Here is a 14,256-nt window from a genome sequence, read left to right on the forward strand (position 1 = left end):
CCACAGACATAGAAATAAAAGTAATAGAACGGGCGTCCCAATCCCCATTCAATTATGGCATAATGGGTGGACTGGTGGACATTGTGAGTGTACCCATAGGAGCAAAGCAGGAAGTGAAAGCAGGAAGTAAATGCAGGTGCCCCAATCAATCTGTGCTGTGATTTTTTAATCAACTAAATTACAAAAAATACATTCCATTGCATGAGGCTATTCCCATGCAGTTAGCATAATTTGAATTAACATTCTACATTACCAAGGAAATTGCATCACAATACCAGGCAGCCATTGCGAGTGTACCCATCTGTATACAATTCAAATTGCCAGGGTTAGAGGTTCCAAGCCCGTTTTATTCACAGAGCTGCCCTACAGTGTCATATTCTAGTCCAGGGATGGGTTGGGAGCCACCAAAAATCTGAAATCATACCCACACATGCAGTTAGAGCCGGCTGATGCACAACCGACTGCTGATGCACAACCGACTGCTGATGCACAACCGACTGCTGATAAACAACCGACTGCTGATGCACAACCGACTGCTGATGCACAACCGACTGCTGATGCACAACCGACTGCTGATGCACAACCGACTGCTGATAAACAACCGACTGCTGATGCACAACCGACTGCTGATGCACAACCGACTGCTGATGCACAACCGACTGCTGATGCACAACAAAAATTTGAAATTCTAACTCTCAACAGTAATTTGAGACCCCGACTGAGTTCCAAAAAAATATAAATAATAATCATAATATTTTTTGTGGGGAAGAAATTGATCTGTGGGCCTGAAAAAGGGGGAAGGCTCGTCCCTGATCAAGTCTCTTATGGTTCTAGAGGGAACCACCAATCATAGTCCAGTCTCTGTTACAGCGGGACTCAGCGTGCGATTAATCTAACGTAAAAGGCATAAAAGAAACGCATGAAACTAGATCCCCTACTAGTCTTGACGAGAAGAAAACAAGCCTCTCACCCCCATGATCCAGCCTCTTACCTCCAAGCTCCAGCCTCTCACCCCCAAGCTCCAGTCTCACACCTCCAAGCTCCAGCCTCTCACCCCCATGATCCAGCCTCTCACCTCCAAGCTCCAGCCTCTCACCCCCAAGCTCCAGCCTCTCACCCCAAGCTCCAGCCCCTCACCCCCAAGCTCCAGCCTCTCACCCCAAGCTTCAGCCTCTCACCCCCAAGCTCCAGCCTCTCACCCCCATGCTCCAGCCTCTCACCCCCAAGCTCCAGCCTCTCACCCTCAAGCTCCAGCCTCTCACCCCATGCTCCAGCCTCTCACCCCCAAGCTCCAGCCTCACACCTCCAAGCTCCAGCCTCACACCTCCAAGCTCCAGCCTCTCACCTCCAAGCTCCAGCCTCTCACCTCCAAGCTCCAGCCTCACACCTCCAAGCTCCAGCCTCTCACCTCCAAGCTCCAGCCTCTCACCCCCAAGCTCTAGTCTCACACCTCCAAGCTCCAGCCTCTCACCCCCATGCTCCAGCAAATCACCCCTCTTCTCTACACTTCAACCCTTCACACCCTTGTTTTGTTCCCTTGACCACTTGCCCCGTCTCCAGAATAGAGGTAATACAGAGAGTAGAGGGTTCACTCACCGATGTTCTTGTGTCTCTCAGTTTTCAGCTCCCAGCTATTCCACACAACCAAGATGTATAACTTGTGAATCGGTCACCTGCCCAAGACGAGAGTGAGACAACAAAATGACATCTCTGACAGACTTCAAAACTGACAATGCTATCCATCAGGAATAAAATCAATAGGGAGAAAGCAAAGTGAAAGGGGGAGAAATAGAGACAGAGAAGGAGAGACTCAAATACACAACATAGATGGACAGTTAAAGTTTGAGTGGACAAAGTGAAGGAGACAAAGAAAGAGACGGAAAAGGAGAAGTATTTTTAGCCTGCGCTACACATGACTGACTGTCACAAAATATTATTGTGCCATAAGATGTTAGCCTGTTTTCCACGGTCACACACAGTACTGGAGTCACACAGCTGTTGTTGCAGACACATTGTATCACAACACCGGTAGAAATGTAAGGTGAGGAGGAGAGGTGTTCTGGGCTTGTTCTCTTTCCTCTTCCAGCCATCAATCAATCCATCAACTAATTCATCACATTTTATATACAAATACCTTTTCAGATCAACATTTGTCACAATGTGCTTTACAGTGACCTGGACTAGAACCCAATGGGCAAGCAGAAGCACATCCTCTCTCTTCATCATTCTCTCCTTTTCTCTAGTCACCCTGTCCTCCTCACAGGACAATGACTGGAACGTCACACACAGCTCACCTACAGATTACATACAGATTACTTATAACACACACTCACTCATAATTGCTGTTTGAATGATGGGTGGCCATGTTGTTTCTGTCTGAGTGATGGGTGGCCATGTTGTTTCTGTCTGAGTGAGGACACACACACACATGGCACAGCTCCTCTCTATATCCCACTGAGACTGAGGGAGGTCATAGTCCTTCCTGACACTCCCCAGGCTCTCTCCCTCTCTCTCAGCAGAGCAGAATGTTCTCCTGGTTCCTCTGCAAAATGGGAGCCCCAGCCAAACTCATTAGATAGTGACACAGATACAGACCCAGCCTCAGATGCACATTTACTTAAAGAACAGTGCTGATGCAAAGTTTGGTAACAGAATGATGTCACAAACAGCATAAACTTTGCATCTGCACTGTTTTTCAAGTAAATATGTTTTTGCTAAATTTTCTGTGGAAATTGTTAAAGGCCCGTTGCATGAAAATTCAATTTTCCTGTGTTTTACATGATATTATATAACAGCTGACGAAACTAACACTGCAAAAGTGTGAGATTTTTAAAATCAGTGTTATATCCTGGTAGTTGCTGGTTGAAAATACAATATATATATATATAGACATTCTAATCAGCAGGTCTGTGTGGGCAGGAGTTTTGGCTTTCCATGGTGACATCACCATGCTGTAAATTTGTTAATAGACCAATAACAAAGAGAGTTCCAAACCTCTCTGCCAATAACAGCTAGTTTTCAGTTTTCCTCTCCCCACTCAGAACACTTCCTGACAGTCCTAGCTGAATTCTTGCTTAAGAAAGAGGTTTTCCTAAAAATATTTTTTTCCCATTTTAATGGAATTTATTACAGTAAGGTACTTAATTGTTAACCAGAAATGATTTGATACTGATATAAAAATGGCTGCATTGGGACTTTAAAAGTAGTCGTTGTCCATAAAGTTGTATGGTTTGTTTAACTTTGCAATCATTGGATTTTGTCTCAGTGTCACTCTGTTACTGTTGAATTGCCCATCTGCTGTTCTACTGAACTCTTCCTGAACCCAGCAGCACCAACTAACCCATTGGAGGACAACACAACATCAACAAACGCACTGCCCACTTTTATCCAGCTGTGTAATGACAAACACAACAGAACACAAACATACGTTATTTAATCACCATCTTGACTGAACAATTCTCTGCTGACTCATGTCCTGTATTTCCACTTGTTGTTTCTCCATTGTCACCACTGTTGTGGGTGAGACTGGTCCATAGGAATTGTAAAAACAGGTGATGTTTTACCACCTCCTCCTCCTCACCCTCTTTTCCAGCCTGCTCTGAGGACCGTGTCTGAGTGTTAAACCATCTGTTGCAGTGTCTCCTGCGATGGGAAGCCTGTGGGCCCTGAAATCATGGCAGGGAAACCCTGTGTCTGTTCTGCTGGCTGACTAATGGCTCATTTGTCAATCAGACGCTGCATTCCTTAATTAGGAGAAATGCTCAGTTTGGGTCTTGCCCCAGCCCAGTGGAAAAGACAAGATGTATTTGGGGAGGCAGGGTAGCTTAGTGGTTAGAGCGTTGGACTAGTAACTGGAAGGTTGCAAGTTCAAATCCCCGAGCTGACAAGGTACAAATCTGTCGTTCTGCCCCTGAACAGGCAGTTAACTCACTGTTCCTAGGCCGCCATTGAATATAAGAATTTGTTCTTAACTGACTTGCCTAGTTAAATAAAGAAAAAATATAAATAAATTACAGTACAACTCACTCTCTCTCTCTCTGCTCTGGAGTTGTAAGGCTTAAAATGCAATTATGTAGATTGATAAAATGTGTACTGTACAGTCTGTGTTAATCACATGAATAGCTTCAAACATAACACTTTATAGATTCACAGAGTTTGATCAACATTTGAAACACAATGAAGTCAACAACCTAAAGTCTATAAATACATATCCACAGTACCACACTCACATCTGTCCCACCCTCCACTGATCCAGCCCTCCACTCTGACAGAACACATGGTGGAAAAACAGACACCTACTCTCCTGTGTGTCTGCTGAGAAAACAATGTCCAAATGCAGCTCTGAGGGGTATACTACAGAACAGGATCAATGAGTTAGCCAGGAAGCTTTGATGAACAACAAGAAATACTGATTTTCTGATTCATTAAGAAAGCGAAGCATATATATTCAGCACCAGTCAAAAGATGGGACACGCCTACTCATTCAAGGGTTTTTCTTAATTTTTACTATTTTCTACATTGTAGAATAATATTGAAGACATCAAAACTATAAAATAACACATAATCATGTAGTAAGCAAAAAAACAAATCAAAATATATTTTATACCTGAGATTCATCAAAGTAGCCACCCTTTGCCTTGATGAGAGCTTTGCACACCACTCTTGGTATTCTCTCAACCAGCTTCATGAGGTAGTAAACCTGGAATGCATTTCAATTAAAAGGTGTGCCTTGTTAAAAGTTAATTTGTGGAATTTCTTTCTGTCTTAATGCGTTTGAGCCAATCAGTTGTGTTGTGACAATGTAGGGGTGGTATACCGAAGATACCAAGTCCATATTATGGCAAGAACTCAATTAAGCAAAGATAAATGACAGTCTGTCATTACTTTAATAATTCTTGATTGGTTATACGCTGAGCTTTTATGAAATTGATTTAGATATTCTTGGAGCAATACAGTACTCTTGATAGACTATATTAAATCTAATGCATTCAAATCTAAGATCACTCTGTGCCAGCGGAAAGACCTGGGTTTCACAACTCTAAACCCTAAAGGGCCTTTGCTCTATGTCACGTTCTGACCATCGTTCTTGTGTGTTTTCCTTGTTTTAGTGTTGGTCAGGATGTGAGCTGGGTGGGCATTCTATGTTGTGTGTCTGGTTTTCTCTATTTCTATGTTTGGCCTGATATGGCTCTCAATCAGAGGCAGGTGTTAGTCATTGTCTCTGATTGGGAACCATATTTAGGTAGCCTGTTTTGTGTTGGGTTTTGTGGGTGATTGTTCCTGTCTTTGTGTTTGTGGCACCAGATTGGACTGTTTCGTTTTTTTTCACGTTTCGTAGATTGTTGTATTTTCATCTTTATTAAAGATGTACAAAACTAACCACGCTGCATTTTGGTCCACCTCTCTTTCACCAGAAGAAAACCGTTACACTCTAGCTGCTGTTTCTTCATGGATCAACCTAAGTCATTGCTTAGCTAGGGAGTTTACTCACTCAATCAGTGGCTGATTAAAATGTATGGCGGAACAATAACCACCTTTGGAGTTGTGCTTGTTACAACGCCAAACATCGCCAAACCTTCAGGAAAACATTACAGATTTGAGTAGGACCACATACTCATCATAATGCTGTATAGTAGTTGGTGAGTTGCAATCATTGAGGCAACCGCCTTCTGTCCTTCCAGATACACAGAAAGCAACCGAAAAAACCACGTCATTTGATTAAGCAGGCTAACAGCTAATGAATTCAGAATCCAGAACCAAATCTAGACTCTCATGCAATACAAGTCTGTCACAGGAGATGAACAAATCACATGACTTGAGTGATTACATCCCCTGATTTGATTGCTCAGGCATTAAGACATTTGATTATCTCAGGTATTAAAACATCCTGAGTCATTAAAAGACGACAGAGACTGGTGTATTGGCTAAGAGTTACTCTCCACAGGACGCACAATATATGGGAAAGGCTACAACAAGCAACGTTAAGTACTCTGACAGCCTTACAGTTGGAACCTGGATTCATATAGTCTCTCTAGATCAGTGGTAATCACATTTTTTAGCGGGGACCTCATTTTTTCAGCCAGAATTTCTGGGGAACCCAATTTTTTTCTCCAGAATTTCTGGCAACCCCACCCCATCCCAAATCTAATGACACAGCCTTAAAATCTGTACATTTCGATTTTTAAAACAACAAATACCTTCAATTCATTACATTTTCATATTATTATCAGATTACCACACAACCATCACACCACTCTCTTAAAACTGCCTCTATTGTGTTCACATGCATTCTTCATGTCAGGCTATATGTCATGCAAACCTTCACTTACTTTTTGAAGACCATTGTCATGCTATGAGACAGACAATATTATTGTTTTCTAAAGGCATCTAGGTAGTTATTAAGAAAACATATGTTCACACACACATATTTTGTAAAGGCATTGAGCTAGCTGGTGCTAGAAGTTAAAACAAGTTAAGTTTCATGTTTGCTTTCTGTAAAACTCTGATCAATATCAATCAAAATTCGGCAAGCATTTTATATAAAATTCAATGTCCAGACTCCCTTGACAATATATACCACTCTTAATAGAGCACCACTTATCAGTGTGATGTCATCCTAATATAGTAGACTGACACCTCTTCATTGAAGTTCACCTCTTTTTACCTCAGGTTTTGGAAGGGTACTTTCCTCTCCAATCCAGGCACCACTTGTGTATACTCATAAAACCCACTCTGATTCCATGGCAGCGCATTGAATTCCACTGAATAATTGTGTTCTGTTTTTTGTTGCACTCTTAACAGTTGGCTGTGAGGGCTGGAAACTGGCTGGCACGAGTGTCTCATTCATTTCTATATATCACCATGCCTGCTGCACTACAATATAACACAACATGAAGAGACCATAGTGTCCTGCTATGCCTATGTTTGAACGGTCACTATATACATCATGAGAGGATAATACACATACTCTTCCTACCTGTGTAGAATGGGTGTGTTTACTTAGGATTAGTTTACTGTTATAATAGCTGGTGTGAGAGTAGTTCGACTAGTGTTTCAGCGAAAATATTTTGGTCATTAGGAAATAAGATGACATATCTGTGTGAGTGAGGAGGAGAAGCAGGTTGTAAAGAAGGTAGTGGGCACTGTTACAAATGCTAAACACATTGTCCAGGTTCATTCTGGAAACAAATGGACCAAAGTTCTCCTCACTCCATACGTTCTCCTCACTCCATACGTTCTCCTCACTCCATACGTTCTCCTCACTCCATACGTTCTCCTCACTCCATACGTTCTCCTCACTCCATACGTTCCCCTCACTCCATACGTTCCCCTCACTCCATACGTTCCCTCACTCCATACGTTCTCCTCACTCCATACGTTCTCCTCACTCCATACGTTCTCCTCACTCCATACGTTCTCCTCACTCCATACGTTCCCCTCACTCCATACGTTCCCCTCACTCCATACGTTCTCCTCACTCCATACGTTCTCCTCACTCCATACGTTCCCTCACTCCATACGTTCCCCTCACTCCATACGTTCCCTCACTCCATACGTTCTCCTCACTCCATACGTTCTCCTCACTCCATTCGTTCTCCTCACTCCATACGTTCTCCTCACTCCATACGTTCCCCTCACTCCATACGTTCCCCTCACTCCATACGTTCTCCCTCACTCCATACGTTCTCCCTCACTCCATACGTTCTCCTCACTCCATACGTTCTCCTCACTCCATACGTTCCCCTCACTCCATACGTTCCCCTCACTCCATACTCCATCCACGTTCTCCTCACTCCATACGTTCTCCTCACTCCATACGTTCCCCTCACTCCATACGTTCTCCCCTCACTCCATACGTTCCCCTCACTCCATACGTTCTCCTCACTCCATACGTTCCCCTCACTCCATACGTTCTCCTCACTCCATACGTTCTCCTCACTCCATACGTTCCCCTCACTCCATACGTTCTCCTCACTCCATACGTTCTCCTCACTCCATACGTTCTCCTCACTCCATACGTTCTCCTCACTCCATACCTTACAATCATTTCCCCAGATGTCAAAGGAAACTGCTGGCACTGAATCCTGCCATGTGTACCGATAGCATCAAACTGCAGACTTCATGGAAGTAGCACAAAGAGATGGGGGAAGAGGACATGTGGTGATGTGGACACACATGGATACAAGGTGTGTGAAGGCTGTAGTGAGCTCGCCTACTTCAGACAGATCTCTGGTCACGCGTCTTCTACCATTACTTGACCTATCACAGAGCAGATTCAAAGTGGATGCTTTTGGTGATTGGAGTACGTCATGACAAAATCGCAGTATTTTTAGCATATTCAGCTGTTCTGTTAATAAGAATAGGTCTGCCGCAACACGTACTGGACACAAGGGAAAGTAAACATAAAAAGGGAGAAAAAGGAAAATCTAACCCAACCCAGTCTACGTAACAGATTCCCAAACTGTAAGGGAATGCAATGTCCCTGTAGGCATCACATGGAGTCTGTGTGACTTAGATATCAGACCAAACCATATGGGCAGGATGGCAGGCTAGGTGGGCACAGGTGTCAAGTGGCAGGCAGGCAGGTCTGGTCCCCTTGGGTAGAGTAAACCTCAGGTGCAGATCACACAACATATACACTAGTGGGGCAAGAGTCAGCTGTTTGTACGGGGGAAAATGTTTTGCAAAATTTCCAAATTACATCCGTTTGACTGTTTGTATGGAAATAGAAAGCTGTGAAAACGACCCAACAGGTTTCGGGTAAGATTTCAGTTCAGCTTGGAGGCATATTTTATGTGGTTGAAATGCTATCAGCTTTTATAATGCTGATAAAGAGAGCACCTCTACAGATGGTATCTAATTGAGCATTCACATTCACATTCTGATGCTGAAAGAAAGAACAACATGAACAACATGTGCATGAGGCAGATGCAGTGAGACTTGAGTTTCACCATCAGATGGAACACTGTGTCCCACTCCCCTAACTCTGGTAAGTCTCACCAGAGGAAAGGAAGGAGAGAGCAGGGACCGTGAGAGGCAGATCCTCTCCTGCGTCTTCCCTCCCTCCGCTGAGACTAATGCCACGTTCCCAGGCAACTGGGAACTCAGAAAGAAATGAGAGGCAACTGTGAAAAATAGTTTTGAAACGTCACCCAACTCTGAATTCTTTCTAGAGCTCCAACTTTTCGACCACTGACGTTATGATTTGATCTATTTTTTTGTCTTGATAGCAGCATGACCCTCAGCTTGCTTTTTGACTGCGAAAAGGGATCTTGACTCAGAAAAGGTTGGTGACCACTGGATTTATGGATGTTAAAGGTATTGTTTTCTATTTATTCAACCCGCCTCCCTTCATGCACACAATATTTAATGACCCTAAACCCATCCACCCTGTGGATATAACCGCGGTGACTGCGGGTTATGAGTCAACCTGCGCATCTCTTTCAACATACAGGAACGGAACATATATTTGGTATCTCCAATTGTTCTGGCAATTCTCACATATTAACTTCATTGGGAGGAAGCATGTTTTTAAGAAAATCATGATGAAAGTAGCGATTGTAGGTCCTTTTTAGACCTATACATGCCTCCTGTAAGACCCTATGATCTGTGAACCACACTTGATAAAGACAACACCTTGGTGTCATTATACTCCTAATAGTATGCTCTAACATATTGAGTATGTCTTGATTCTGAAACACAATTTCACACTAATTATTCATTACTAAACATATTAATATCTCAAAACTACCCGTTTTGATTTAGTTCATTTGAAGACCTATTGTTTGGAACAATATACTCAAAGTAAACTCCCTCTGCTGGTGACTTGCTGAATGTGCAATTATAAAGGAGGGCTGTGATTGGTTAATGAACTATAACATCAATTTCTATGTATAAAAGTGGGTCATATCAGTAAAAGTATCAGAATGCCCACTCTGGAAATGTGACATGTTTGAAGAGTATATTGTTACAGAAAGCATAGTTGAGAGATTCATGTTTTTTTGGCGGGTGATTAAATTAATGTGAAAATGTGTATTTCAGAATCTAGACAAACTTGATGTTTGAGAAAACACTATAAGGAGTATAATGACATCAAGGTGTTGTCTGTATCATGTACGGTTCACATATCATAGCGTCTTACAGGAAGCATGTATAGGTCTAAAAGGGGCTTGAAATTGACAATGTCATCATGATTTTCAAACAAATAGTTGTGATACAAATGTAAAGGCATGTTAAACATAATTCCTCCCAATGAACATCCTATGTGAGAATTGCCAGAACAATCTGAGACTCCCCAAACATATTTACGGCTCCCGCGGAATTGCCTCTTCTGATAAAACACTGGCTGTGTCCGAATACTGATACTTACATCCTAAATAGTTGGCCGTTTGAGTATGTGGACATTTTTTGTTTAATAGTTTGTGGCATTTGATAAATCTAGTATACTTTAAATGCCTGGATGTCATACTCATCCGCTTTGACACCAGCTGATCAATTAGATATGGGCATGCGCTACCAAAAATCAACGAATAACGGGGAAACCACGCAATCGCGCTTGGCGCATTCTCAGTATGCAAAAAAATGTGTTATAGTATGTGAATTTTTAAAAACCGAGTATGGTTTAAAGCTTACAATTGTCTCATTCATCCCCCTTCTCTCCCCTGTAACTATTCCCCAGGTTGTTGCTGTAAATGAGAATGTGTTGTCAGTCAACTTACCTGGTAAAATAAAAAATAATGTCACACTGATGTTAGTCTATTTTCATCTCATGCTATTAGACTTAAATCTGTAAGCTTTGCAGGCCTTTTACATGGGTGTTAAAACATTTTTTTTTAAGTTAACATATTTTCCACCCTCGCAATAACTATCTTTCACATGGACACTGATAAGATCCGCAAATGGCTGTATGTGGTATGGAACAAGGACAGGAGAGGTGTTCGAACAGAGGTGCTTAAAACCTTTTTGGGATAGGGGGCAGCTTTTTCACTTTTGGATGAATAGTGTGCCCAGAGTGAACTGCCTCCTACTCTGTCCCAGATGCTAATATATGCATATTATTATCAGTATGGGATAGAAAACACTCTGAGGTTTCTAAAACTCTTTGAATGATGTCTGTGAGTATAACACAACTCATATGGCAGGCAAAAACCGGAGAAAAATCCAACCAGGAAGCGGGACATTTGAGGTTTGTAGTTTTTCAAAGCTTGGCCTATCGAATACACTGTGGGATATGGATAAAGTTGCACTTCCTACGGGTTCCACTAGATGTCAACCGTTTTTAGAAACTTGAATGAGGATTCTACTATAAAGGAGGGGCTCATGAGACCTCTTTGAGTCAGTGGTCTGGCAGAGTGCTTTGGTCTCATGACGCGCGCTCCCGACAGAGTTACCTCTCGTTCCAGTGCTTTTCTTCAGACATAGGAATTCTCTGGTTGAAACATTATTGATGTTTTATGTTGAAAACATGCTAACGATTGATTCCATACATCGAATGACATGTTTCTAAAGGACTGTAACAGAACTTTTCAAGTTTTTGTCTGGACGAAGTGCTTGCGCCTCATGAAGATGAAGATGAATTAGTGGGCTGAACCCGCTAACAACAAGTGGCTATTTGGACATAAATGATGGACTTTATGGAACAAATCAGTCATTTATTGTCGAACTGGGATTCCTGGGAGTGCCTTCTGATGAAGCTCATCAAAGGTAAGTGAATATTTATGGTGTTATTTCTAACTTCTGTTGACTCCAAAATGGCGGATATTTCTCTGACTGGATTGACACAGCGGTTGCATTAAGGAGAAGGCTATCTTTAATTATGTGAATAACACTTCTATCAATGTTTATTATGAGTATTTCTGCAAAATCACTGGATGTTTTGGAATCAAAACATAACTGCACGTAAGGCGCCAATGTAAACTGAGATTTTTGGATATAAATATGCACATTATCGATTAAAACATACATGTATTGTGTAACATGATGTCCAATGAGTGTCATCTGATGAAGATCATCAAAGGTTAGTGATTAATTTTATCTACAGTGGGGCAAAAAAGTATTTAGTCAGCCACCAATTGTGCAAGTTCTCCCACTTAAAAAGATGAGAGAGGCCTGTAATTTTCATTTCATTTTTTTTCTCATTTTGTCTGTCATAGTTGAAGTGTACCTATGATGAAAATTACAGGCCTCTCTCATCTTTTTAAGTGGGAGAACTTGCACAATTGGTGGCTGACTAAATACTTTTTTGCCCCACTGTATGTTGAAATGGAACCAAATGATCTGTTTCTGTCTTCAGACCTTTTTAAATAGGATAGATGGGCTATGGTATAGGTCGAATGTGATAGTCTGCCTATAACCAGCCTAAGTAGGCCTATAACTCCATTCCTATTCTATTCAGTGTTTAGAGAAATGAATCAAATTGGAAATGAGCTACTATCAGGATAGTTCATGCAATGCATGTCTGTTGAATTTGGAAAAATCCACCCACACTCGGCCACGCCCCCCCTACTCAGCCAGTCAAGAGCCGCTATTGCATTGCGGCATACTGTATACTTTTTACTAAATGGTATGTGCTAAATAGTATGCGGCAATGAGTACATAGTATACAGTATGTAGTAAGCTAGTCTGGGTATTCGGATGTGTCAATGATTATTATTGACAGGTTTTCACACTAAAATGGTGATTTAAATACCGACTACATTGCCAATATGTTTCCACCAAGGCACAAACATCATACTGTACATTGTGAGAAACCAGCTGTGTGTTGTGTCTTATGACCGGGGAGGGGGGTCTCTCTTTCGCACCTCCTTTCCCATCCGTCTCTTCTCCTGCCAAGCATGCTGTGTCTGTACAAACCCCCATTCCCACCCTCAGTGTGTTAGCCTACTCTGCGACGTGCCTCTCTACCCATCCCAATGTGTGGGCAGTGCCAGCTTGTAACCAGAGAGCAGAGACAGACCCAACAGCTGCTGCTAGTCTGAGTCTCCCTCTGCCACTACTGTGATCTCATGGAACAAAACTAGAATGCAATCACACGCTCTGACTGGATGCCCAGTCCCACTCCTGTCTTTGTCCTCTGTCATCTCCCCCCATATGATATCTACCTGCTGTCTTTAACTGGACAACTGCCAGCCAAACACATTACCACAGTTCAACCCCTCACATTCCTCCACAGCCAGCAACATTCTAACAGACAGCCACTACTTACTTAAGCACTGAAATCACCAAAACATTCAGCCTCTCCCCTCACTCCCTCTAATCCCATTCATATATCCTGTAGCTCTCCCTAACACTGGCTCAATGAAGTGGTGACAGCACCTTGACAGCACACCTGAGCAAGTCCCTGAAAAGCCTCATCTCTCTGCTAACAGAATGCTGGAGTGACAGACAGCAGTTAAAGCTGTAACACTGTGTTTGATTAAATCAGGCATTACTCTTGCACAACGCAGAACACAGTGCTTATCCTCTGCTCGCTAACAGGAACCCTGCCAGAAGCTAATGTATACACACACATGTTGAGACACACACACACACACTTTACCTTGCATCTCCAAAATACTCAGGATCTTTATCAGTGTGCAGTATGTAACATTACTGTGTCTTTCTGTATCCCAGCTCTCACCGTCCGGCAGCACCAACAGTAGCCCAGAGGCTCAGGGCCCGCCGATGCAAACACCAGCAGCATCACATAAATAAAGCATCACGTAAGTACAGTTCCACAACTGGATTAACAGCTCCTACACACCGCTCCACTCTCTCCACACCCACACCCTTTTAAGAGTGCAAGTGCCCGCCAACTCAAAGGCAGACACTTCCAGAGAGGAGGGACATTTGTTGTAGCATGCATTGCATGTGTACAGTATCTCTATAGAACTGTATGTAATAGCAGAGATCTAAGTTATTCCACACATCCAGTGTGTCTCTATGTATGCCACTATGTTGTCTGTGAGACACAGTCAAATCACCAGAGGTGCTGTGTCTAGAGGTATTCAATACAGGCTTACTGACAAATCCCTCCTCTCATGCCTTCTAAATTAGCTGTTCCACTCTGCAGACAGTTTGTAGACTCAACAAGTGTTACAGCTTTGCCTCAGCAAGGTGATTCTGCAGGAGGCCATCCTACCTGCCACCTCCTCAGCAAATAGATTGGCATTAGGCTGTCAGAGGCACGATCCATCAATGACAGATAACCAACTACCTGCTGGCTGCTACCAGGTCTTCTGTAGGGCCATGTAGCAGAATGACTGTTTCCTTGGAGAG

General features: G+C 42.7%; 1 protein-coding gene across 1 annotated transcript in view; it reads right to left on the reverse strand.

The window, feature by feature from the left end:
* The window catches only part of LOC112236714 (bone morphogenetic protein receptor type-1B), a 128,483-nt gene that overhangs the window by 69,606 nt on the left and 44,621 nt on the right, over positions 1-14,256 (reverse strand). The window contains exon 3 of the mRNA XM_024405309.2: positions 1,597-1,673. The gene's annotated coding sequence lies outside the window, so the exon portion shown is untranslated. The remainder of the gene's footprint in view (positions 1-1,596; positions 1,674-14,256) is intronic.

The sequence above is a fragment of the Oncorhynchus tshawytscha genome, linkage group LG09 (assembly GCF_018296145.1).
Source record: "Oncorhynchus tshawytscha isolate Ot180627B linkage group LG09, Otsh_v2.0, whole genome shotgun sequence".
NCBI classification, from domain to species: Eukaryota; Metazoa; Chordata; class Actinopteri; order Salmoniformes; family Salmonidae; genus Oncorhynchus; species Oncorhynchus tshawytscha.